Source organism: Schistocerca piceifrons, chromosome 9 (assembly GCF_021461385.2).
Source record: "Schistocerca piceifrons isolate TAMUIC-IGC-003096 chromosome 9, iqSchPice1.1, whole genome shotgun sequence".
NCBI classification, from domain to species: Eukaryota; Metazoa; Arthropoda; class Insecta; order Orthoptera; family Acrididae; genus Schistocerca; species Schistocerca piceifrons.
In genome coordinates this window covers 116,594,903-116,619,408 of record NC_060146.1, presented here as the reverse complement: position 1 = coordinate 116,619,408, position 24,506 = coordinate 116,594,903, and the positions used below count along the sequence as shown (strand labels likewise).

General features: G+C 45.4%; 1 long non-coding RNA gene across 1 annotated transcript in view; it reads left to right on the top strand.

The window, feature by feature from the left end:
- Positions 1-24,506, top strand: part of LOC124717337 — a 642,975-nt gene that overhangs the window by 287,192 nt on the left and 331,277 nt on the right. The gene's annotated exons all lie outside the window — the stretch shown is intronic.

Genomic DNA, 24,506 nt, shown 5'->3' with positions numbered 1-24,506 from the left:
ATTATTAGTATAAATTATTATTATTATTATTATATTTTTTATTTGTTAAAAGCTGTAGCGACGCCAACGCCGAAAGCGATTGCATTTCACATTGCAGAGAACAGAAGACGAACGACTTTTATGATCAATTGTACGGTGAGGCCAAAGATTTGATCATATTTACTTGACGACAAAGTTCTCTATCACTCCATCAAATTTCTTTGACATGACTATTTGACATATCAACTTTGGCAAAGAAATATGATAGTGTAATACCGGCGTTACTACTAGCTCTACGACGTATGGGAGAAATTAAGGACCACATTAACTAAAACTGTGCATGTTTGCTAGCTAGTAGCACCCCGCCCCCCCCCCCCCTCTCTCTCTCTCTCTCTCTCACACACACACACACACACACACACACACACACACACACACACACACACAGGGTGGTAACGGCGCCCCAGGGAGCAGGCAAGGCAAATACAAACATAGACAGTGCGTTCGCGAAGCAGCAAGTCCGCAACGCAGGCGCGTTCCGTGGACCGCCAAGGCAAACACGGTGCGGCCGTAGCTCACCCGGCAGCACGGTGTGGGGGCGGGGTAGCCGTCTGCTGCGGCTCATCACACCAGAGAGGTGGAATATCATACAGAAGGCATACCGCGGCGACATGGAGGCAAATTGGACAACTCGCTGCCATGTTTTATGTTGTTTAGATTAGATTAGTTTTTCGTTCCATACATCCTCGTGAATGTGGAACATTTCATTTTTTTTTAAAGCTGAAATAACAATACTAATAGTATGAATTTATACATCATTTGTTTCTATTAAAAAATTCGTCAGTGGAGTAGAAGGAGTTGGCCACTAGCAAGTCTTTCAGGCTCCTTTTAAACTGATCTTTATTTGTAGCTAAATTTCTTATGTTTGGTGGCAAATTATTGAAGATGAATGTTCCTGAGTAGTGGACCCCTTTTTGAACTAAAGTAAGTGCTTTTTAAGTCCTTGTGCAGATCATTTTTGTTCCTGGTATTGTATGTATGAACTGAGTTTTTTGTTGGAAAATGAGATATATTATTTAGGACAAATTTCATTGAGGAGTAAATATACTGAGAGGCAGTAGTTAGTATACCCAGTTGTTTGAACAGGTTTCTACAGGACGTCCGTGAATTTGCTCCACAAATAATACGTATTACACGCTTTTGGACTCTGAAAACTTTTGTTTGACTTGAAGAGTTACCCCAAAATATTATAGCACATGACATTATGGAATGAAAGTAGGCAAAGTATGCAAGCTTTTTCATTTTTATGTCGCCTATGTCTGCTAACACTCGAATTGCAAATACAGATTTGTTAAGGCGTTTCTGCAGTTCTGTGGTGTGCTCCTCCCAACTGAATTTATTATCAAGTTGTAACCTCAGGAATTTAAGACTGTCGACCTCTTCTATGTGCTCTTCTTCGTACTTTATGCATATGCTGGGTGGGAACCTCTTACAGGTTCTGAATTGCATATAGTGAGTCATTTCGAAGTTTAATGTCAGTGAGTTGGCTTTAAACCATTTATTAATATCCATGAAAATATCATTAGCAGATCTTTCTAGAACTACACTCGCCATACTATTTATTGCAATACTTGTGTCATCTGCAAACAAAACGAACTCTGCTTCTGGCAGTGTAACTGATGAGAGATCATTAATGTACACAAGAAAAAGCAATGGCCCTAAGATGGATCCTTGTGGGACACCACATGTAATTTCTTCCCATTCTGATGATGACTCATGACTTAATTCACTAGTCCCTTGAACTGACACCCTTTGTTTCCTGTTAGCGAGGTATGACTTAAACCATTCTGCAGCACTGCCCGTGACACCATAGAATTCTAATTTATTTAAAAGGATGTTGTGGTTCACACAATCAAATGAGACAAATCACAGAAAATACCTGTTGCTTGTAACTTGTTAAATATTGAATTAAGTACATTTTCACTGTAGGTGTAAATAGCCTTCTCGGTATCAGAATCCTTCAGAAATCCAAACTGTGTTCTTGATAATATGTTATTTGTGGTCAGATGGTTGAGAAGCTGCCTGTACATTACTTTTTCTAAAATTTTTGAGAATGCTGGCGAAAGTGAAATCGGTCTGTAGTTTGATGGTATCTCTTTATCCCCTTTCTTGAACAGAGGCTTACATCTGCATATTTTAGTCACGATACAGAGTAGTGGTAGATACAAGTTGTACAGGTTAAATACGGTCTTCTCCAACAAAAGTTTTATCAAGACCAGGCGCGTTTCCCTTAATTCTGCAGCATCTTCAGTGGTCACTGTAACAATATGGTTCTTTTTTCTTGCGATTTTGTCTGCTAGGATCATGAGCAACTCGCATGCTTTGATCATGGGCAGTTCGCATGCTTTACTTACTGTTGTTGTTGTTGTTGTTGTGGTGGTGGTGGTGGTGGTGGTGGTGGTGGTGGTGGTCTTCAGTCCACAGACAGGTTTGATGCAGCTCTCCATGCTACTCCATCCTGTGCAAGCTTCTTCACCTCCAAGTAACTACTGCAACCTACATCCTTCTAAATCTGCTTAGTGTATTCATCTCTTGGTCCACCACTACGATTTTTACATTCCACGCTTCCCTCCAGTACTAAATTGGTGATCCCTTGATGCCTCAGAACGTGTCCTACCAATTGATCCCTTCTTTTAGTCAGGTTGTGCCACAAATTCCTCTTCTCCCCAATTCTATTCAATAGCTCCTCATTAATTTCGTGATCTACCCATCTAATCTTCAACATTCTTCTCTAGCACAATACTTCAAAAGCTTCTATTCTCTTCTTGTCTAAACTTTTTATCGTCCATCTTTCACTTCCATACATGGCTGCACTTCATACAAATACTTTCAGTAAAGACTACCTGACGCTTGAATCTATACACGATGTAAACAAATTTCTCTTCTTCAGAATCACTTTCCTTGCCGTAGCCAGTCTACATATTATGTGCTCTCTACTTCGACCATCATCAGTTATTTTACTCCGCAAATAGCAAAACTCATCTACTACTTGAAGTGTCTCATTTCCTAATGTAATTCCCTCAGCATCACCTGATTCAATCTTGACTACATTCCATTATCCTCGTTTTGCTTTTGTTGATGTTCATCTTATATCCTGCTATAAACAGCTTTTATACTTTTAGTTACTCACGATTTTTTGTTGTTGTTTACTTCATTCGTTCTGTTGTACCGCATGTATGTGTTGGGTTTTCAGCACACAGTAATTTCACATTCGTTCTGTTCTATCGCTTGGATGCGTTGGATTTTCAGCACACAGTAATTTCACTGCAGTAAATACACTCCTGGAAATGGAAAAAAGAACACATTGACACCGGTGTATCAGACCCACCATACTTGCTCCGGACACTGCGAGAGGGCTGTACAAGCAATGATCACACGCACGGCACAGCGGACACACCAGGAACCGCGGTGTTGGCCGTCGAATGGCGCTAGCTGCGCAGCATTTGTGCACCGCCGCCGTCAGTGTCAGCCAGTTTGTCGTGGCATACGGAGCTCCATCGCAGTCTTTAACACTGGTAGCATGCCGCGACAGCGTGGACGTGAACCGTATGTGCAGTTGACGGACTTTGAGCGAGGGCGTATAGGGGGCATGCGGGAGGCCGGATGGACGTACCGTCGAATTGCTCAACACGTGGGGCGTGAGGTCTCCACAGTACATCGATGTTGTCGCCAGTGGTCGGCGGAAGGTGCACGTGCCCGTCGACCTGGGACCGGACCGCAGCGACGCACGGATGCACGCCAAGACCGTAGGATCCTACGCAGTGCCGTAGGGGACCGCACCGCCACTTCCCAGCAAATTAGGGACACTGTTGCTCCTGGGGTATCGGCGAGGACCATTCGCAACCGTCTCCATGAAGCTGGGCTACGGTCCCGCACACCGTTAGGCCGTCTTCCGCTCACGCCCCAACATCGTGCAGCCCGCCTCCAGTGGTGTCGCGACAGGCGTGAATGGAGGGACGAATGGAGACGTGTCGTCTTCAGCGATGAGAGTCGCTTCTGCCTTGGTGCCAATGATGGTCGTATGCGTGTTTGGCGCCGTGCAGGTGAGCGCCACAATCACGACTGCATACGACCGAGGCACACAGGGCCAACACCCGGCATCATGGTGTGGGGAGCGATCTCCTACACTGGCCGTACACCACTGGTGATCGTCGAGGGGACACTGAATAGTGCACGGTACATCCAAACCGTCATCGAACCCATCGTTCTACCATTCCTAGACCGGCAAGGGAACTTGCCGTTCCAACAGGACAATGCACGTCTGCATGTATCCCGTGCCACCCAACGTGCTCTAGAAGGTGTAAGTCAACTACCCTGGCCAGCAAGATCTCCGGATCTGTCCCACATTGAGCATGTTTGGGACTGGATGAAGCGTCGTCTCACGCGGTCTGCAGCACGAACGCTGGTCCAACTGAGGCGCCACGTGGAAATGGCATGGCAAGCCGTTCCACAGGACTACATCTAGCATCTCTACGATCGTCTCCATGGGAGAATAGCAGCCTGCATTGCTGCGAAAGGTGGATATACACTGTACTAGTGCCGACATTGTGCATGCTCTGTTGCCTGTGTCTATGTGCCTGTGGTTCTGTCAGTGTGATCATGTGATGTATCTGACCCCAGGAATGTGTCAATAAAGTTTCCCCTTCCTGGGACAATGAATTCACAGTGTTCTTATTTCAATTTCCAGGAGTGTATATTCACTTTTTGTGTTACGAAGTGTCACTGTCTCGTGGCCATTTCATGTGTTTTTTTTCGCTTTTGCGCGAGGCTTTTGTCTTTTGTTTTCGTAGTGGTGAGAGCGTCTGCCATCTATCTGCGAGTATTTGTATTTTCCGTCTACAGAGAGAGAGAGAGAGAGAGAGAGAGAGAGAGAGAGAAAGAGAGAGAGAAATGGGGGGGGGGGGGGAGAAGGACAGACAGTTGAGTTGTTGAGTTTCTGTGTGTATATGTGTGTGTGTGTGTGTGTGTGTGTGTGTGTGTGTGTGTGTGTGCGTGAGGGGAGCTATGATGTCTTAACTACAATGTGTGTAAATTATTGCTTTACTGTAGTTCGGTGGTGGATGATCTAGGATGGGATATTGTCTACTCTCTCTCTCTCTCTCTCTCTCTCTCTCTCTCTCTCTGTCTCTCTCTCTCCCTCCCTCTCTCTCTTGTCGGAAAATATAAAGACTCACAGAGCGACATCAGGCGCTCCCACCACCACCAAAACAAACAAAAGACAATGTGAATATACGTAGTACAATGAAATTGCTCTGTGGGTGCAGACCCAACACACACACACAATCACGAACAGGAGGAATAAGGTAAACGACCAGGATTCATGAGTAACGATAAGAACTCAAACTTTTTACAGTAGTAAACAAAGCATGCGAAGCGTTCACGACACTAGCAAACAAATCTGTAAGAAAAAAAAAAACCATATCGTTACAGTGACCACTGCAGATTCTTTAGAATAAAGCGAAACGCGTCTTGTCTTAATAAGGTTGCAAAAAATGGTAACTGGTCTATACAGCTAGTATATTTGCAATTGCGAAAAAAAGAGGCCCAAAAACAAAGAAAACAACATGTATAGTGGTGGATAGTGTGTCAAGCAACTGCGGAATAACATACGACTATTAATCTTCAGCAGATACAGCCAATAGCGAAATTACTCCTGATTATGGCGGACCAACACCTGGTATTCATCGTCTTTCAGCAGTGACTGTAACACATACAAACAAATAGTCTGAGACGATCTGTTGCATGACATTCAGAATGAGAATACATTATCTAGAAAATTAGCTTAGGACCAGTCTTTGTGTGGTTTGATGCCATTTACTATACCATAAGATACATCCAATAGAGAAAAATTCCAAAATCAGTTCCATGTAGCCGGCCGGTGTGGCCGAGCGGTTCTAGGCGCTGAATGAAGTAGAATTGTCTTCAGTGGTGGGTCCCGCTTCGATTTGAGCCCCGATAACCAGCGATGACCATCGCAATTATCCCACACTTTCATTAAATCTTAAAAGAAAATCTTTTACCCTTTTATTGCTAAAGTATGCAATCTGGAATTTTCAGCACGTTGTAATATGCCTTTTCTGAAAGCTAAACCGAACTAATACTTTTAATGAATCGAACTGCACACTTTTTATAATCATGACACGCCCATTTTTCTCGCGATGTCAATGGACACACAACTTTCTAAGGCGACCGGACTTTCACTTTTTTATGATTTTAACGTTGCTTCTCTACACTATGATATTATGATAACTCCACCCCTCCGCCGCCCCATACCGAACCCAGGCCCAGGGTTATTGTGCATTGTGCGGGGTTCGGCCCCAGGAGACATCCCCCCCGTCTGAGGATGAATCACAACGATTCGAAACCGGTAACGCTTTCCTTTGAATAAAGGAACTGAAATTAAATTTGTGGCTGGTTGCTGTCCTAACACCATCAACAAATGCAGGGTTCCGGCGATGAAAAACAAGTGTTTCAGTGAAAACTATCCTGCGTTACTGCTAATACCTATAGAGCAATTATTTTCTGTTTTTTTTTTTTTTTTTTTTTTTTCCTTAGGTTTGCGCCGCCGCTTCGCCACGCCCCCCAGTGCCGCGAACCGAGTCTGCTGCAAAGCGTGTACGTACGGCTGCGGGCCGTAACATTTTAGCGGACGAGGTCGGCGTAAAAGACTAATGGCAAAGTTTCGGCTCTTCCGTTCTCAGAAGTTTCTGCGTGCCCACCCTAGTTCCTCTCAGCCCGGCGGCAAAATGCGAAATGAATTTCGAACCGGCGCGCACCCCACACTGTGCGTATATACATTCCGAGCGCCCCGTCTCAACAGAAGCTGCTGCGCGGACCGGAGGGAAAGTCCTCGTTCACAGGGCTGTCTTAGGACCGATCTCCACCCCACTCCCTCCGTCCCGTCGCATCCCCAATCAACGGGGAATAACTCGAGCATTATTCGTATCCGAAGAGGCGCGCCTGTGGCGAGGGCTGCCGGGGGAAAGCCTGCGAGGCGGAGAGGTGAGGGCGGCTCTGCAGGGGCGGACCGCCACCCCGCAAATTAGTCTCTGCGCGGAAAATGTATGCGGCGGGCGAGCGGGCTCCGGCTTCTTTATCTGCGGGCGGAGCGGCGCGCGTGCGGATGAATATTTCCGACGCCGCGCCGCAGCTTCGACACGCGGGCGCCGCCTCTTCAGCATTCCGCCCGCGCGCCGGCGGCCAAAGATTCTCCTCGGGGGGGGGGGGGGGGGGGGGGGGCGATTCCCGCTTCTCTGGCTCATTATTACCTGCCAAAGATCACTGCTGTGGCACCTTAAAAAAATTTTCTTAGGCGAGTCTTTCGCCGCTGCTTCGTTCTTCCGTATTTTTTTCCTTTCTTTATTTTTTATAGTAAAGACAGCCCACTGGTTGCAGTGGATTTTATAGTCGAATTGACCATGGTTTCGACTCCTAAACTAATGGAGTCTTCATTAGAATTTTTATTACATACGTAAAAAGTTGAGCTCTTGTCATACAATTTTAACACCAAAAAGGCCGCGTCACATAATAAAACATCCTACATAAAAGTTTTACTGTCATTTCAAAGTTAAAAATTAAAGATCGCCGCTAAGGGCTGCTTGTGTATGCTGAAACAGGTGGCGTCGATGCCGTGGTCAATTCGACTATAAAATCCATTGCAACCAGTGGGCTGCCGGGCGCGGTGGTCTAGCGGTTCGGGCGCTCAGTCCGGAACCGCGGGACTGCTTCGGTCGCAGGTTCGAATCCTGCCTCGGGCATGGTTGTGTGTGATGTCCTTAGGTTAGTTAGGTTTAAGTAGTTCTAAGTTTTAGGGGATTGATGACCACAGATGTTAAGTCCCATATTGCTCAGAGCCATTTCAACCAGTGGGCTGTCTTTACTATAAAAGATATTTTCACGGTTGCTGCACACAGCTATGTTTAAAGTTGTAATCCTTTCTTTACTGTGTAGAATAACTGGATCTAGAGTTGTAAACAAGTGATGTGCTACGAAAATGATTTGCAACACCTAGTCGTGTTTCGATTAGACGTTTGACCAACGTCCGAACCGACCTCGTAAGTCCCAGCCCATAGGCGTCACTAGATGCGAATATGGAGGGACATGTGGTCAGCACACCGCACTCCCGGCCGTTGTGTTTTCGTGACCGGAGTCGCTACTTCTCCGTCAGACAGCTCCTCAATTGGCCTCACAAAGACTGAGTGAGTGTTCCCCACTTGCCAACAGCGCTCTGCAGACCTTGATGGTCACCCATCCGACTGCTAGCCAAACTCGACAGCGCTTAACTTCGGTGATCTGAGGGGAACCGGCGCTATCACTGCGGTAAGGCCGTTAGCGAACGACCTGTACAGGCTGCTTCTAAAAGGGATGTCACACATTTCTGCAGCAGGTACTATTCTACATCTACATCCGCACGATCACTGCGCGGTTCACACTTACGTCTCTGACGGGGCTTTCATCGAACCACTATCAAGATATTTCGCTACCATTCCACGCTCGAAAAGCGCACGGGAAATACAGTCATATTTTTCCCTGTGAGCTCTAATTACTGTTATTTTATTACGACGAAGATCCCTACCTCCCTATGTAGGTGACAACAAAATACACTACTGGCCATTAAAATTGCTACACCAAAAAGAAATGCAGATGATAAACGGGTATTTATTGGACAAATATATTATACTAGAACTGACATGTGATAGCATTTTCACGCAATTTGGGTGCGTAGATCCTGCGAAATACCGAGCGAGGTGGCGCAGTGGTTAGACACTGGACTCGCACTCGGGACGACGACGGTTCAATCCCGCGTCCGGCCATCCTGATTTAGGTTTTCCGTGATTTCCCTAAATTACTCTGAAAGGGCACGGCCGACTTCCTTCCCCATCCTTCCCTAATCCGATGAGACCGATGACCACGCTGTCTGGTCTCCTTCCCCAAACAACCAACCAACCAACCAATCCTGCGAAATTAGTACCCAGAACAACCACCTCTCGCCGTAATAACGGCCTTGATACGCCTGGGCATTGAGTCTAACAGAGCTTGGATGGCGTGTACAGGTACAGCTGCCCATGCAGCTTCAACAAGAGTAGTGACCGGCGTATTCTGACGAGCCAGTTGCTCGGCCACCATTGACCAGACGTCTTCAATTTGGGACAGATCTGGATAATGTGATGGCCAGGGCAGCAGTCGAACTTTTTCTGTATCCAGAAAGGCCCGTACAGGACCTGCAACATGCGGTCGTGCATTATCCTGCTGCAATGTAGCGTTTCGCAGGGATCGAATGAAGGGTAGAGCCACGGGGCGTAAGACATCTGATATGTAACGTCCACTGTTCAGAGTGCCGTAAATGCGAACAATAGGTGACCGAGACGTGTAACCAATGGCACCCCATACCATCATGCCGGGTGACACGCCAGTATGGCGATGACGAATACACGCTTCCAATGTGCGTTCACCGCGATGTCGCCAAACACGGATACGACCACCATGATGCTATAAACAGAACCTGGATTCATCCGAAAAAATGACGTTTTTGCCATTCTTGCACCCAGGTTCGTCGTTGAGTACACCATCGCAGGCGCTCCTGTCTGTGATGCAGCGTCAAAGATAACCGCAGCCACGGTCTCCGATCTGATAGTCCATGCTGCTGCAAACGCCGTGGAACTGTTCGTACAGATGGTTGTTGTCTTGCAAATGTCTCCATCTGTTGACTCAGGGATCGAGACGTGGCTGCACGATCCGTTACAGCTATGCGGAAAAGATGCCTGTCATCTCGATTGCTAGTGATACGAGGCCGTTGGGATCCAGCACGGCGTTCCGTATTACCCTTCTGAACCCACCGATTCCATATTCTGCTAACAGTGATTGGATCTCGACCGACGCGAGCAGCAATGTCGCGATACGATAAACCGCAATGGCGATAGGCTACAATCCGACCTTTATCAAAGTCGTAAACTGGATGGTACGCATATCTCCTCCTTACACGAGGCATCACAACAACGTTTCACCAGGCAAGGCAACGCCGGTCAAATGCTGTTTGTGTATGAGAAATCAGTTGGAAACTTTCCTCGTGTCAGCACGTTGTAAGTGTCGCCACTGGAACCAACCTTGTGTGAGTGCGCTGAAAAGCTAATCATTTGCATATCACAGCATCTTCTTCCTGTCGGGTAAATTTCGCGTCTGTAGCACGTCATCTTCGTCTTGTAGCAATTTTAATGGCCAGTAGTGTATTTTCGTAATCCGAGGAGCAAGTTGGTAACTAAAATTTGTTGTAAGGACAAAATATTTTGTGCTCTCATGTTATCGCCCGTGTGATTAAAATATGTGCCTTTATATCGACTGTAATACATGTAAAAAAGAACAAATTACATAACTCAGCAAAGTAGACCTATGCCATATCTTTTTGTCAAGATCTTTGTTAAAAGCAACACTTGTAAAGCACATGCTGGATGCTTGCAAAGTCTCGCTGTCAGAGTGTAAATTAATATAGTTTGTGTGGAAGTGTGTGTAGTGATATAACAACTGGACTTGAAAAAGGAGGCAGACAGGTGGACACTAACGAAAATATCCGTCCATACTGTCGCAGTAAAAAAAAGTAAATTTACATACATATCGACATATCATGGCGATACAGTAAAGCGTATTCCATCTTTTTGTCATAGAGCCAGCACCCAGAATTATGCTAGAAATAATGATGTTGTAACCTCCCAACAGACAAATTCCATAACCTCCCAATAAAAATGTGACTCATATATAACCTTTCAAAAGAAATATCGCAATGTAACCTTTCAATAATTAACTGTGAATCTAAACTGGTAAATGTGGACGTCAGCAGTGCTGCGTCATGGCCCTGAAAAATCATTCTGAATACAATGAATATTCTTACCTCAGTGATGTCGCCGGATAACGCGTATATATCTGCTCCTATAAGAAATGTTTCTGGCACAGCCCAGAGCAATGCTGGCCGCTAGATTTTGCTATGTATGAAAAACAACTGATTTTCTTTACGATAATCGGCATCACTGTGGATAGGAGAAATTAGCAAAAACTTTAAATTCAGATGAACGACTGTCAAATGTTATCTTTATATGAAGATTATTGCTGAAAGATTTTTGAAAACATTTACATAGGACTTTGATATAACAGTAGTACAAAAATCAGTTGTTGCAATAAAATACGCGCGCGGCAATGAATAACAATAATATTTTGCTTTTACCTTATACTACATCGTTCAGGCACCGCCATCGTTCTCCACGACCGGCCTTGGTAATTCCATAACTCTACTGCTCTTCACGAGCTAAAAAACACCAGTACTGGACTGCATTGTTCGAACTCCAGCACACAAATGCTCTCTGTGAGCTATACAACTCGACAACTGCTCTCTACGAGCGACCTGACCCAACCGCCCCACTGCGAGCTACTACTACTACTGCTGTTGCCGACACTGCTCTCTGGTCTGCGATTCTATTGTAGGTTACACGTCGCAGGCAGCGCGTGAGCACTCCATCGAAGTTACATCTGCTCGAGTGCGCTGGCAATAAATTCCTTAGTCATGGACCTCTTACAATGTAACTTCCAGAAACCAACTGAAGACGAACCTGAAAAGGTTCGAAAAGCGGTTCATGGAATAAAACATGTTGTTGTTGTGGTCTTCAGTCCTGAGACTGGTTTGATGCAGCTCTCCAAGCTACTCTATCCTGTGCAAGCTTCTTCATCTCCCAGTACCTACTGCAGCCTACATCCTTCTGAATCTGCTTAGTGTATTCAGCTCTTCGTTCAAAATGGCTCTGAGCACTGACTTAACTTCTGAGGTCATCAGTCCCCTAGAACTTAGAACTACTTAAACCTAACTAACCTAAGGACATCACACACATCCATGCCCGAGGCAGGATTCGAACCTGCGACCGTAGCGGTCGTGCGGTTCCAGACTGTAGCGACTAGAACCGCTCGGCCACCCCGGCCGGCAATCAGCTCTTGGTCTCCCTGTACGATTTTTACCCTCCATGCTGCCCTCCAGTACTAAATTGGTGATCCCTTGACGCCTCAGAACATGTCCTACCAATCGGTCCCTTCTTCTTGTCAAGTTGTGCCACAAATTCCTCTTCTCCCCAATTCTATTCAATACCACCTCATTAGTTATGTGATCTACCCATCTAATCTTCAGAATTCTTCTGTAGCACCACATTTCGAAAGCTTCTATTCTCTTCTTGTCCAAACTATTTATCGCCCATGTTTCACTTCCATACATGGCTACACTCCATACAAATACTTTCAGAAACGACTTCCTGACACTTAAATCTATAGCGGATGTTAACAAATTTCTCTTCTTAAGAAACGCTTTCCTTTCCATTGCCAGTCTACATTTTATATCCTCTCTACTTCGACCATCATCAGTTATTTTGCTCCCCAAATAGCAAAACTCCTTTACTACTTTAAGTGTCTCATTTCCTAATCTAATTCCCTCAGCATCACCCGACTTAATTCGACTACATTCCATTATCCTCGTTTTACTTTTGTTGATGTTCATCTTAGATCCTCCTTTCAAGACACTGTCCATTCCATTCCACTGCTCTTCCAAGTCCTTTGCTGTCTCTGACAGAATTACAATGTCATCGGAGAACCTCAAAGTTTTTACTTCTTCTCCATGGATTTTAATACCTACTCCGAATTTTTCTTTTGTTTTCTTTACTGCTTGCTCAATATACAGATTGAATAACATGGGGGATAGGCTAAAACCCTGTCTCACTCTCTTCCCAATCACTGCTTCCCTTTCATGCCCCTCGACTCCTATAACTGCCATCTGGTTTCTGTACAAATTGTAAATAGCCTTTCGCTCCCTGTATTTTACCCCTGCCACCTTTAGAATTTGAAAGAGAGTATTCCAGTCAACATTGTCAAAAGCTTTCTCTAAGTCTACAAATGCTAGAAACGTAGGTTTGCCTTTCCTTAATCTTTCTTCTAAGATAAGTCGTAAGGTCAGTATTGCCTCACGTGCTCCAATATTTCTACGGAATTCAAACTGATCTTCCACAAGGTTGGCTTCTACTAGTTTTTCCATTCGTCTGTAAATAATTCGCGTTAGTATTTTGCAGCTGTGACTTATTAAACTGATAGTTCGGTAATTTTCACATCTGTCAACACCTGCTTTCTTTGGGACTGGAATTATTATATTCTTCTTGAAGTCTGAGGGTATTTCGCCTGTCTCATACATCTTGCTCACCAGATGGTAGAGTTTTGTCAGGACTGGCTCTCCCAAGGCTGTCAGTAGTTCTAATGGAATGTTGTCTACTGCCGGGTCCTTGTTTCGACTTAGGTCTTTCAGTGCTCTGTCAAACTCTTCACGCAGTATTGTATCTCCCATCTCGTCTTCATCTACATTCTCTTCCATTTCCAGAATATTGTCCTCAAGTACATCGCCCTTGTATAGACCCTCTATATACTCCTCCCACCTTTCTGCTTTCCCTTCTTTGCTTAGAACTGGGTTTCCATCTGAGCTCTTGATATTCATGCAAGTGGTTCTCTTTTCTCCAAACGTCTCTTTAACTTTCCTGTGAGCAGTATCTATCTTACCCCTCATGAGATAACCCTCTATATCCTTACATTTGTCCTCTGGCCATCCCTGCTTAGACATTTTGCACTTCCTGTCGATCTCATTTTTGACACGTTTGTATTCCTTGCCTGCTTCACTTGCTGCATTTTTGTATTTTCTCCTTTCATCAATTAAATTCAGTATCTCTTCTGTTACCCAAGGATTTCTACTAGCCCTCGTCTTTTTACCTACTTGATCCTCTGTTGCCTTCACTATTTCATTCCTCAAAGCTACCCATTCTTCTTCTACTGTATTTCTTTCCCCCATTCCTGTCAATTGTTCCCTTATGCTCTCCCTGAAACTCTGTACAACCTCTGGTAGCAGTTTTATATAACTTATTTACATTCAGTTAACAGTCACGGTTCTAAAATATCGGTAATGGATAAGCATAAACTGTTTTTAGCAATTTTTTAATACAATGTCATGTACCTATTTCTTTGTTTTGTATTAGAGCTTTTGTGTAACTATTCTCCATATACCTTACCGTAACGACTGCCTTACGCTCTGTATGTCCGACTGGCTGTCGCTGACGTAATTCGGTATGCGGCGGGCGAAGCATCGCGTATTGGAGCAACAACCACATTGCTCTTCTTAGCAGTTGACGTTCGTGGCGTCCCACACCTGCTGTATTCACCGTCATTGCCAACCATCATAGGTGTAACTTCCTCTTTTAATTTCTGTTATACTGGTGTTCGGAAATTCCCGTTACGAACTTCTAAGACTTGTTGAGAGTAGGGAGTGCATAGTATTTTAAGTAAGAACCCATGTCCGGAAACATGCCGTTGCCGTTCTACGACGGTTCCAGTTCATATGTTTAACTCCTCCACTTCTGCCCGAGGATCTGAATTAGGAGTGATGCAGTACTGTTATTACGTATCAATTCGAAAGGGAACGTAATAAAACATCCGATTATCACTTAAGGAGATTTTATTTTTGTATTAACATTTAAAGCCGGCCTGGGTGGCCGAGCGGTTCTAGGCGCTACAGTCTGGAAGCGCGTGACCGCTACGGTCGCAGGTTCGAATCCTGCCTCGGGCATAAATGTGTGTGATGTCCTTAGGTTAGGTTTAAGTAGTTCTAAGTTCTAGGGGACTGGTGACCTTAGACGTTAAGTCCCATAGTGCTCAGAGCCATTTGAACCATTTTTTTAACACTTAAACATTACATTCTCTCCGTACAGTACGCTAAGTCCTTTTTTGTTTTGGAATAATGTAAACACATAATGGTTTACCGACTGAGGTGGTGCAGTGGTTAGCACACTGGACTCGCTTTCGGGAGGACGACGGCTCAAACCCGCTTTCGGCCATCCTGATTTAGGTTTTCCATGATTTCCCTAAATCGCTCCAGGCAAATGCTGGGATTGGTCCATTGAAAGGGCACGGCGATTTCCTTCCCCATCCTTCCCTAATCCGATGAGACCGATGACCTTGCTGTTTGGTCTCTTCCCCCAAAACAACCCAACCCTAAATAGTTTTAGGCAAATTCCGGGTGGTTCCTTTGAAAGGGCACCAAATTCCGGGTGGTTCCTTCGAAAGGGCACGGCCAACTTCCTTCCCCATCCTTCCCTCATCCGGTGGGACCGATGACCTCGCTGTTCGGTCCCCTACCCCAAATCAACCACCCAACCAACGTAATGTTTAATTTTTAATACAAACAAATCTACGTAAGTGATAAATGGATGTTTCATTATGTTTCCTTTCGAATTGTTTCGTAATAATTGTACTGCATCACGCCTAACTCAATTCCTCAACCAGAAATGTATCAGTGAAACATCTGAATTGAAACTGTCAGAACGAAAACAGTAGTTTACGGACATGGCTTTCTGCTCACAATGTTATGTGCTCACTCCCGTCTAAAAGTCCCAGAAGCTTGTAACGGGAATTTCCGAACACATTATACATCTACATCACTAATCTGCAATTCACACTTAAGTGCCTGACGCGATTCATCGAACCATCTTCGGACAATTTCTCTATCGTTCCCCCTCGAAAAGCGCGTGGAAAAAAACGAATGCTTAAATTTTTCCGTGCGAGCTTTGATTTGTCTTATTTTATTGCGATGATCATTCCTCCTTATGTAGGTGCGTGTCAATAAAGTAGTTTCGTATTCGAAGGAAGAAGCTAGTGACTGAAAAGTCATGAGAACATCCTGCCGCAACGAAAAACGCCTTTGTGTTAATGATTGCCACCCCAGATCGTTTATCTTTTGATTCATATCCCTGGCGCGCTCTCCCCTATTTCACGATAGTACACAACGAGCTGCTCTTGTTCGAATTTTTCGATGTCCTTCGTCGATTCTATCTGATGCGGATCCCACACCGTACAGCAATACTCCACAAGAGTTCTGCCAACAAAACGCAGTCTTTGGTTCACTTTCCCCCAACATTACCTATGTGATCGTTCCAATTTAGCGAATTCCCTTTAGTACCGATGTGTATGACTTAACATTTTTCATTCAATTTCGCACAATGCACATATCTCATCTGACTTCATGACACTGTAAATGACAGCAACATCTGAAAAAAATCTCAGAGGGCTGCTCAGATTGTTCCCTAAATGGTTAATAATTAGGAATAGCAAAGGGCCTTTGGTGAATTCCATATGTCACTTCTTATTCGATAACTTTTCGCTAATTACTACTAACTGTGGAATTTCTGACACGAAATGCAGTTTGATTTGGAACTACGAAATCTGCAGATTTGTGTAATGACATACCCGGAAACCAATACATGTTGAGATATGGGCCGCTGAAAATCCGGAGTTCACATCCTGCCTTTTATGTACCGATGATACAGGATTCACGAGAGATGGTGTAATATGTAATTTGCCACAGTAGGCTCGTGTGGGCAGGTCGTTTCAGTATCAATACATGGGCAGGAATTGTCGGCGACATACTCATAGAGCCATAAACTTTAGTTAAGTTTCTGTGTATCACCAAATTCTGCGGAATGGATTGCCAGCACTTCTACTGAAAGAAAACGACTATAGTTTAGGAATCGTTTCCAGGGGATATCGTTATACGAACTTCTCTTCTACTTTTGAGTAGGGTTGTTGGTATTTTCAAAACATATAGGGAATCCAGTATATCGATATTTAAAAAAGAAAGTCCTCATCGTCTCTCGTATATCGCAGAAAAATGTCGATGTACCGACGGAAAGAAATCGACGTACCTGCTACCTGCCTATAAAAATATCGGCTGCACATTGTAAATATACTACCAGTTTTAGAGCTGTATATTTAAGTAATGATTTATTACTGGATATTCTGTACATCAAAAAGTTAGCAGCATGGCTATCCCCCTTAGAGCAAGAACTAAAAGGAAAACGATGCAAGTTCACGCTTGGCGATAACCACTTTGCTAATAATTGTAGCCGTATGTAAGTGGCACAATAAAAGGTATCGGATGGGTCCGTAGTTCGGTTTCGTCACATATCAGATCTGTCCGGAACACTTCATGTCGACTTCCCGGGTTTTTTCAGTTCCGTCAATGCCAACGACCTAGCAGTTGCGTGGTGGAGCTAAACGTTGCAGTTTCTGGAAGTATCGCCGAGCGCCGATTACGTCAGCATTTCCTCTCGCACATCTCCGTCCCCTGTAAAGACCAGTCTCGTCATTTAAAGTATTGTTAATCATTTTCAGCAACTGCTTCTGAAGAATGCCGATATGAAGAAATAGCACAATAGTCGCATTAAAATTTCTTTTTTAACGTGACTGCTTTGCTGTTTCTTCACATCGGTATTCTTGTTATTCCATTCAAACCACCACCTCCCAGTGCAATCGCACTTCTTGTTTTGTGACACATATACACTCCTGGAAATGGAAAAAAGAACACATTGACACCGGTGTGTCAGACCCACCATACTTGCTCCGGACACTGCGAGAGGGCTGTACAAGCAATGATCACACGCACGGCACAGCGGACACACCAGGAACCGCGGTGTTGGCCGTCGAATGGCGCTAGCTGCGCAGCATTTGTGCACCGCCGCCGTCAGTGTCAGCCAGTTTGTCGTGGCATACGGAGCTCCATCGCAGTCTTTAACACTGGTAGCATGCCGCGACAGCGTGGACGTGAACCGTTTGTGCAGTTGACGGACTTTGAGCGAGGGCATATAGTGGGCATGCGGGAGGCCGGGTGGACGTACCGCCGAATTGCTCAACACGTTGGGCGTGAGGTCTCCACAGTACATCGATGTTGTCGCCAGTGGTCGGCGGAAGGTGCACGTGCCCGTCGACCTGGGACCGGACCGCAGCGACGCACGGATGCACGCCAAGACCGTAGGATCCTACGCAGTGCCGTAGGGGACCGCACCGCCACTTCCCAGCAAATTAGGGACACTGTTGCTCCTGGGGTATCGGCGAGGACCATTCGCAACCGTCTCCATGAAGCTGGGCTACGGTCCCGCACACCGTTAGGCCGTCTTTCGCTCACGCCCCAACATCGTGCAGCCCGCCTCCAGTGGTGTCGCGACAGGTGTGAATGGAGGGACGAATGGAGACGTGTCGTCTTCAGCGATGAGAGTCGCTTCTGCCTTGGTGCCAATGATGGTCGTATGCGTGTTTGGCGCCGTGCAGGTGAGCGCCACAATCAGGACTGCATACGACCGAGGCACACAGGGCCAACACCCGGCATCATGGTGTGGGGAGCGATCTCCTACACTGGCCGTACACCACTGGTGATCGTCGAGGGGACACTGAATAGTGCACGATACATCCAAACCGTCATCGAACTCATCGTTCTACCATTCCTAGACCGGCAAGGGAACTTGCTGTTCCAACAGGACAATGCACGTTCGCATGTATCCCGTGCCACCCAACGTGCTCTAGAAGGTGTAAGTCAACTACCCTGGCCAGCAAGATCTCCGGATCTGTCCCCCATTGAGCATGTTTGGGACTGGATGAAGCGTCGTCTCACGCGGTCTGCACGTCCAGCACGAACGCTGGTTCAACTGAGGCGCCCGGTGGAAATGGCATGGCAAGCCGTTCCACAGGACTACATCCAGCATCTCTACGATCGTCTCCATGGGAGAATAGCAGCCTGCATTGCTGCGAAAGGTGGATATACACTGTACTAGTGCCGACATTGTGCATGCTCTGTTGCCTGTGTCTATGTGCCTGTGGTTCTGTCAGTGTGATCATGTGATGTATCTGACCCCAGGAATGTGTCAATAAAGTTTCCCCTTCCTGGGACAATGAATTCATGGTGTTCTTATTTCAATTTCCAGGAGTGTGGTTGTTTCATACAATTAAAGAGAAAGTATGAATGCATAGTTTCGCGGCGATATGAATTAATAAAATTTTCTCGGGCTTATTATGGAAAAATTTGAAGACATCGCCTTGGACACCGCTCCAGCTGAGCCAAGTTGCTTTTATCGTTACGTCGATGACACTTTTATCATCTGACCCCACGGTCGTGAAAAACTGGGAGATTTCTTAGATCATTTGGACAGCATTCACGGCCACATCAAGTTTACGATGGAAGTCGAGACAGATGGTGCATTGACCTTCCTCGACGTCCTCGTTCGACGGAAAACAAATGGGCACCACAGCCACAGTGTCTACAGGAAAGCGACACACACAGATCGGTATCTGCACGCTCTCAGCCACCACCATCCGGCACAAAAAAGTGGCGTTCTGAATACCCTCGTCCATCGTGCTAAAGTCGTTTCAGACGCTGAATGTCTGCCACTAGAACTGAGCCACCTTCGAAAAGTCTTCCGGGAAAACGGGTACAGCCACGGACAGGTGTCACAGGCTATATCTGGTGTGACACGCAATAAACACACCAACAGAGAAGAGAACACCACCGAAGAAGAAGGCGCGAAACTTGTGTTTTTGCCTTTCAGTGGTACAGTGTCTGGAAAGATTAGCCGGCTCCTGAAGAGATACAACATTTCATCGTTGTTCAGACCCCCAGAAAATTTTCGTCAGCTCATGAGGCCTGTGAAGCACGATCTAGGGCTTAGAACGCGTGGAGTGTACAGGATACCATGTCAGTGTGGCTGTTACTACGTCGGCCAAACAGTGCGCACTGTGGAGCAACGCCGGACGGAACACGAAAGGTGCTTACACCTACGCTATCCAGAAAAATCAGCCGTGGCAGAACACGCCCCAGAAAATCGAATTCTATTCGACGAAACATCTGTCGTTATGAGGACGACGGGATTTTGGGATAGCGTCATAAAAGAAGCTATTGAAATGAAAGCCTCTGAAAACATCATCAACAAGGACGGCGCTTTGCAGCTCAGCACAGCCTGGGACCCGGCCATCGCGAGGTTAAAGCGGGCGCGACGGACGCGGGATGAAAACATTACCATATATGGCGAGGAAGAGAGCACCAGTGACGTCACAGCCAGCAGTGCGGCTATATACCGACGCGGCCACGGCGACACAGCCTTCAGTCTTACAACTTGACAATGACCGGGGAGAGCTCGGTCGAAAGCTCGTGGAATGTTAACCACCTGACACGGCTGGAAGCCCGAGAAAATTTTATTACTTAAGTCAAAGAGAAAGATTGGACGAGATGAAATCTCAAAAAGAAGTAAGACTCCTTCACACAGAAGAACAACTTCAAATATTTACCGAAAATTGCGAAAAAAGTAATTTAAAATAAAAATATCGGCACTCGATATTGCCTTTTTTGGAATCGATATATCTATATGTAGGTGGAAACAACATAGCCGGTATTACTGATATTTTATAAAAAGTATCTATATATATATATATATATAGATATTTTATCAACAGCCTTATTTATGAGCAATAGTACCTCCTGTCTGTGTATTTCAATTACGATAGAATTCGTTAATAGGCTCAGAGCACTGTGAGCCATAAAAATGTATTAACGTAAAGACGGTCATAAATGCAGGGAAAATTGCCTAATGAGTCGATTTGCTGCTAATGTGAACAGTGTGAAATTAATTGTGTTGTGTATTATAATAGTAGATACAGAGCCCTACACTTACACCTCATGCCCGCTGCGCGTACGAAAACACAATCGGTTTAAACAGAATGCGTGTGTGGCTCGCCTTAGCACACACAGGGCACCTGTTGACGGGAATCCCCTCGTAACAGTGTGCCGGGTGTTTATGACGGTGCCGGCGGCATATACTCGCGTGGCACTAAGCTGCCGTGCAGTGAGTTGTGCCATATCGGACACGCTGCGGTAAAAGGGACGAATTCAGTGCTCATACTTCTCCAACGAGAATATTAAAGCTAACAAGCGTAATTAACGATGTACGGGCACAATATTCCGTGGTCATATCCCACGCAATTACGTTACCTCAGCGTTGGTATTCGAGCAAACACGCGAGATAACGATGGCTGTGCAAGCATTCCTGTAGTGGCAGTTCCGCTAATGTATGCAGCAAGCGCGCCGTTGCTTCTCAATTGCACAAATACTCCTCGTCGCTTACGGCGTCTGTAGCGTACAGTTTGGCTTTAGCAGTACCGTAACGGAACACTCGTAATATTAGCCAAGTGTTGGGCGGTAAGTGGGTGTGATATTGCTGAGGCGATACCTTAGATACGGTAGCACGTGTAGAGTCTTAATTTCCAGCCGACAACCGATAGTTTCTGAGACAGTGCCCCAACAAGCTCATTTTCAACAAATAGCATTATTAATGGTATGGAATACTTCTTGTTGTGGCCTTGGGAGCAAGGAATGGTTTCTCGCAGCTCTCCACGCTACTCTGTCCTGTGGAAGCCTCTTCTTCTCTGCATAATTGCGGCAACATGCATCCATTTGAACTAGTGAGTGGAAAAACCGAGCAGTTTGAAACGATACCGGTATTTTACCCTGAGAAGCCAGAGAAACAGATACACCAGCCTAATATTATGTAGGCCCCTCGGCGAACACGCAGAAGTGTCGCAACACGACGCGTCATGGACTCGACTAATGTCTGAAGTAGTGCTGAAGGGAACTGACACCATGAATCCTCCAGGGCTGTCCATAAATACGTAAGGGAACGAGAGGATGGAGATCTCTTCTGAACAGCACGTTACAAAGCGCACCAGTATGCTCAACAACGTTCATGTGTGGGGAGATTGGCGGCCAGCGGAAGTGTTTAGACTCAGAATATCGCTCCTGGAGCCACTCTCTAGCAGTTCTGAATGTGTGGGGTGTTGTATTGTCGTGCTGGAATTATCCAAATCAGTCGCAATGCACAATCGACATGAATGGATGCAGGTGATCAGACAATGCTTACGTATATGTCACCTGTTACAGTCTTATCTGGACGTATTAGGTGTCCCATATCACTCCAACTGCACGCGCCCCGCACCATTACAGAGCTCCAACAGCTTGAAGAGGCCGCTGCTGACATGCAGGGTCCAAGGATTCATGAGTTTGTCTTCATACCCGTACACGTCCATCCGCTCGATACAATTTGAAACAAGACTCGTCCGAACAGGCAACATCTTTCCAGTCATCAACAGTCCAATGTCGTTGTTGACGGGCCCAGACGAGGCGTAAAGCTATGTGTCGTGTAGTCATCGAGGGTACACGAGTGGGCCCATGTCGATGTTGTTTCGTTGAACGGTTCGCACATTGACAATTGTTGATGGCGCAGCATTGAAATCTGCAGCAATTTGCGGAAGGGTCGGACTTCTATCACGTTGAACGATTCTCTTCAGTCGTCGTTGGTCCCGTTCTTGCAGGATCTTTTCCTGGTCGCAGCGATGTCGAAGATTTGATGTTGTACCGGTACACTCGTGAAATAGTCTTACGGGAAAATCCCCACTTCATCGCTACCTCGGAGATTCTGTGGCCCATCGCTCGTGTGCTGACTATAACACCACTTTCAAATTCACTTAAATCTTCATGACCAGCCATTGTAGCATCAGTAACCGATCTAACAACTGCGCCAGACACTTGTTGTCGTATATAGGCGTTGCCAACCGCAGCGCCGTATTCTGCCTGTTTACATATCTCTGTATATGAATACGCATGCTTACAGCAGTTTCTTTCGAGCTTCAGTTTACTTCCGAATAACTGGTATTTTTAGGTATTTGCTCGGTCTCAGTTATAACAAGTTTTTTTCACTTTTTACTAATAACTGGGTAAAGTCGGTATATCAGTTTACCACAGCAGCGGTGCCAGATTTTTAGGTTTTTAAATAAACTTTTGTTAAAAACGAGTAATGCTTATACGTGAAACTTCCCCTTTGAATGAAAAGAATGACTGTGCTGGTAAAACTTCTTCGTTACTTGTTTTTCAAACTCCAGAGTCAAACTGAGTGTACCGAGACTGTTTTCCCTTTACTTATTCTGATCATTTCTAAACTGACACACAATATTTTAGCGTAACGCAATCCACTACACTAGCGTAAAACTTCCAACAACGAGTTCAACCAGCCCAGACTGCACACATCGCAGTCAGCGATTTTAATACAGGGCGCTACATGGCGTTACGAAGATAAAAACCTAAACAGCCTACTTAGATACGGTAAATTTCCATTCCTTTGAAATGTTGGGTTATTATAGCAAGTGTGGCTCTGAGCACTATGGGACTTAACTTCTAAAGTTAACTTAGACTACTTAACTTAACTTAGACTACTTAAAACTACTTAAACCTAACTAACCTAAGGCCATCTCACACATCCATACCCGAGGCAGGATTCGAACCTGCGACCGTAGCGGTCACGCCGTTCCAGACTGTAGCGCCTGGAACCGCTCGGCCACCCTGGCCGGCTATAGCAAGTGTCAAAAGCAGTCACCGCTGTTTTAATAACAACGCTGACAATTAGAAACCGACAACAGAATGGGTACAGCATTGCTGAGACAGCGCTGCGTTTGTTCCCTTGTGACATGTCCTATCAGAGGGGACACGTGTACTGTACGTGCAACCCACGAGACTCGCTCTCACCTGGTGTAGACGGTAGTATCTCGCTGTCGCCGCCGGACATCCGTTCGGCAGAGTGGCACCGTCCCTATAGCCCGGTAGCGTGTGCGAAAGCAGTGAAGTACAATGCTCATTTTCCACTCCTCCTCCGGGAGGATGCACAACGAACTTGCGACGTCATATAAAGGGGAAACATCCACAACGTTACCTGAAAGGGAAGGTAAATTTGATTGATGTACTTATAATTATACTTCCTATCAACCCTAGATAATAACTGAACTCTTAATTTCGTGGTTGCTTCAGGGTGGAAAATTGATGCCATGCAAAAGTGACGACGCAGGGAAGTCATAAACTTGTGACATTTCGCCGTTGTCTCACCCATCTCGGTCGCCATCTTTGCTGGACACAGTAAGACCGGTTTCTGGACAGCCTCAACTCCGTATCGATCGAGATCTACTCGTTCACTTTCATCAGAATTTTTCAGTCTATGTTGGAAGTCTACGTTTATTACCGGAAATAACAGCAATAAAAAACCGAAAATCTGTTATATCCAGAAACCGGTTATTTTGAGCGGTTTTAACATCATGTTAATCTGGCGACATAAGAAGTTGGTTGTTCCAGCGATGAATCAGATTAATGTAGATCAAGGCTTGGTCTCCCTCTGCAATTATCACCCTCACCATCCCCCCCCCCCCCCCTACACTCACACTTACTTCCATTACCAAATTGACGAGATGTCTCCTAGCTACAGATTCTTCCTCTTAGCCAAGTTTTGCCAGAAATTTCTATCCTCTATAGTTCGGTGCGAACGTGTTTGGATGTGACCAGCCGTGTGGATTTGTCTGAGAGGATGCGTCGGTGATATATTCAACGATTTCAATTTTCAAGAGATGTTCGAGACAGTAGTTTCGAGTAGTTGTAAAAAATTCGAGTTGAGAAAAGAAAGTGTGGATAGAAAATTAATTTTTTTTTTCACCATCGCTTTAGTTCACGATCACTGATCTACTACACTTGTTGGAATAGAAGTTAGTTCACCGTCTGTGTA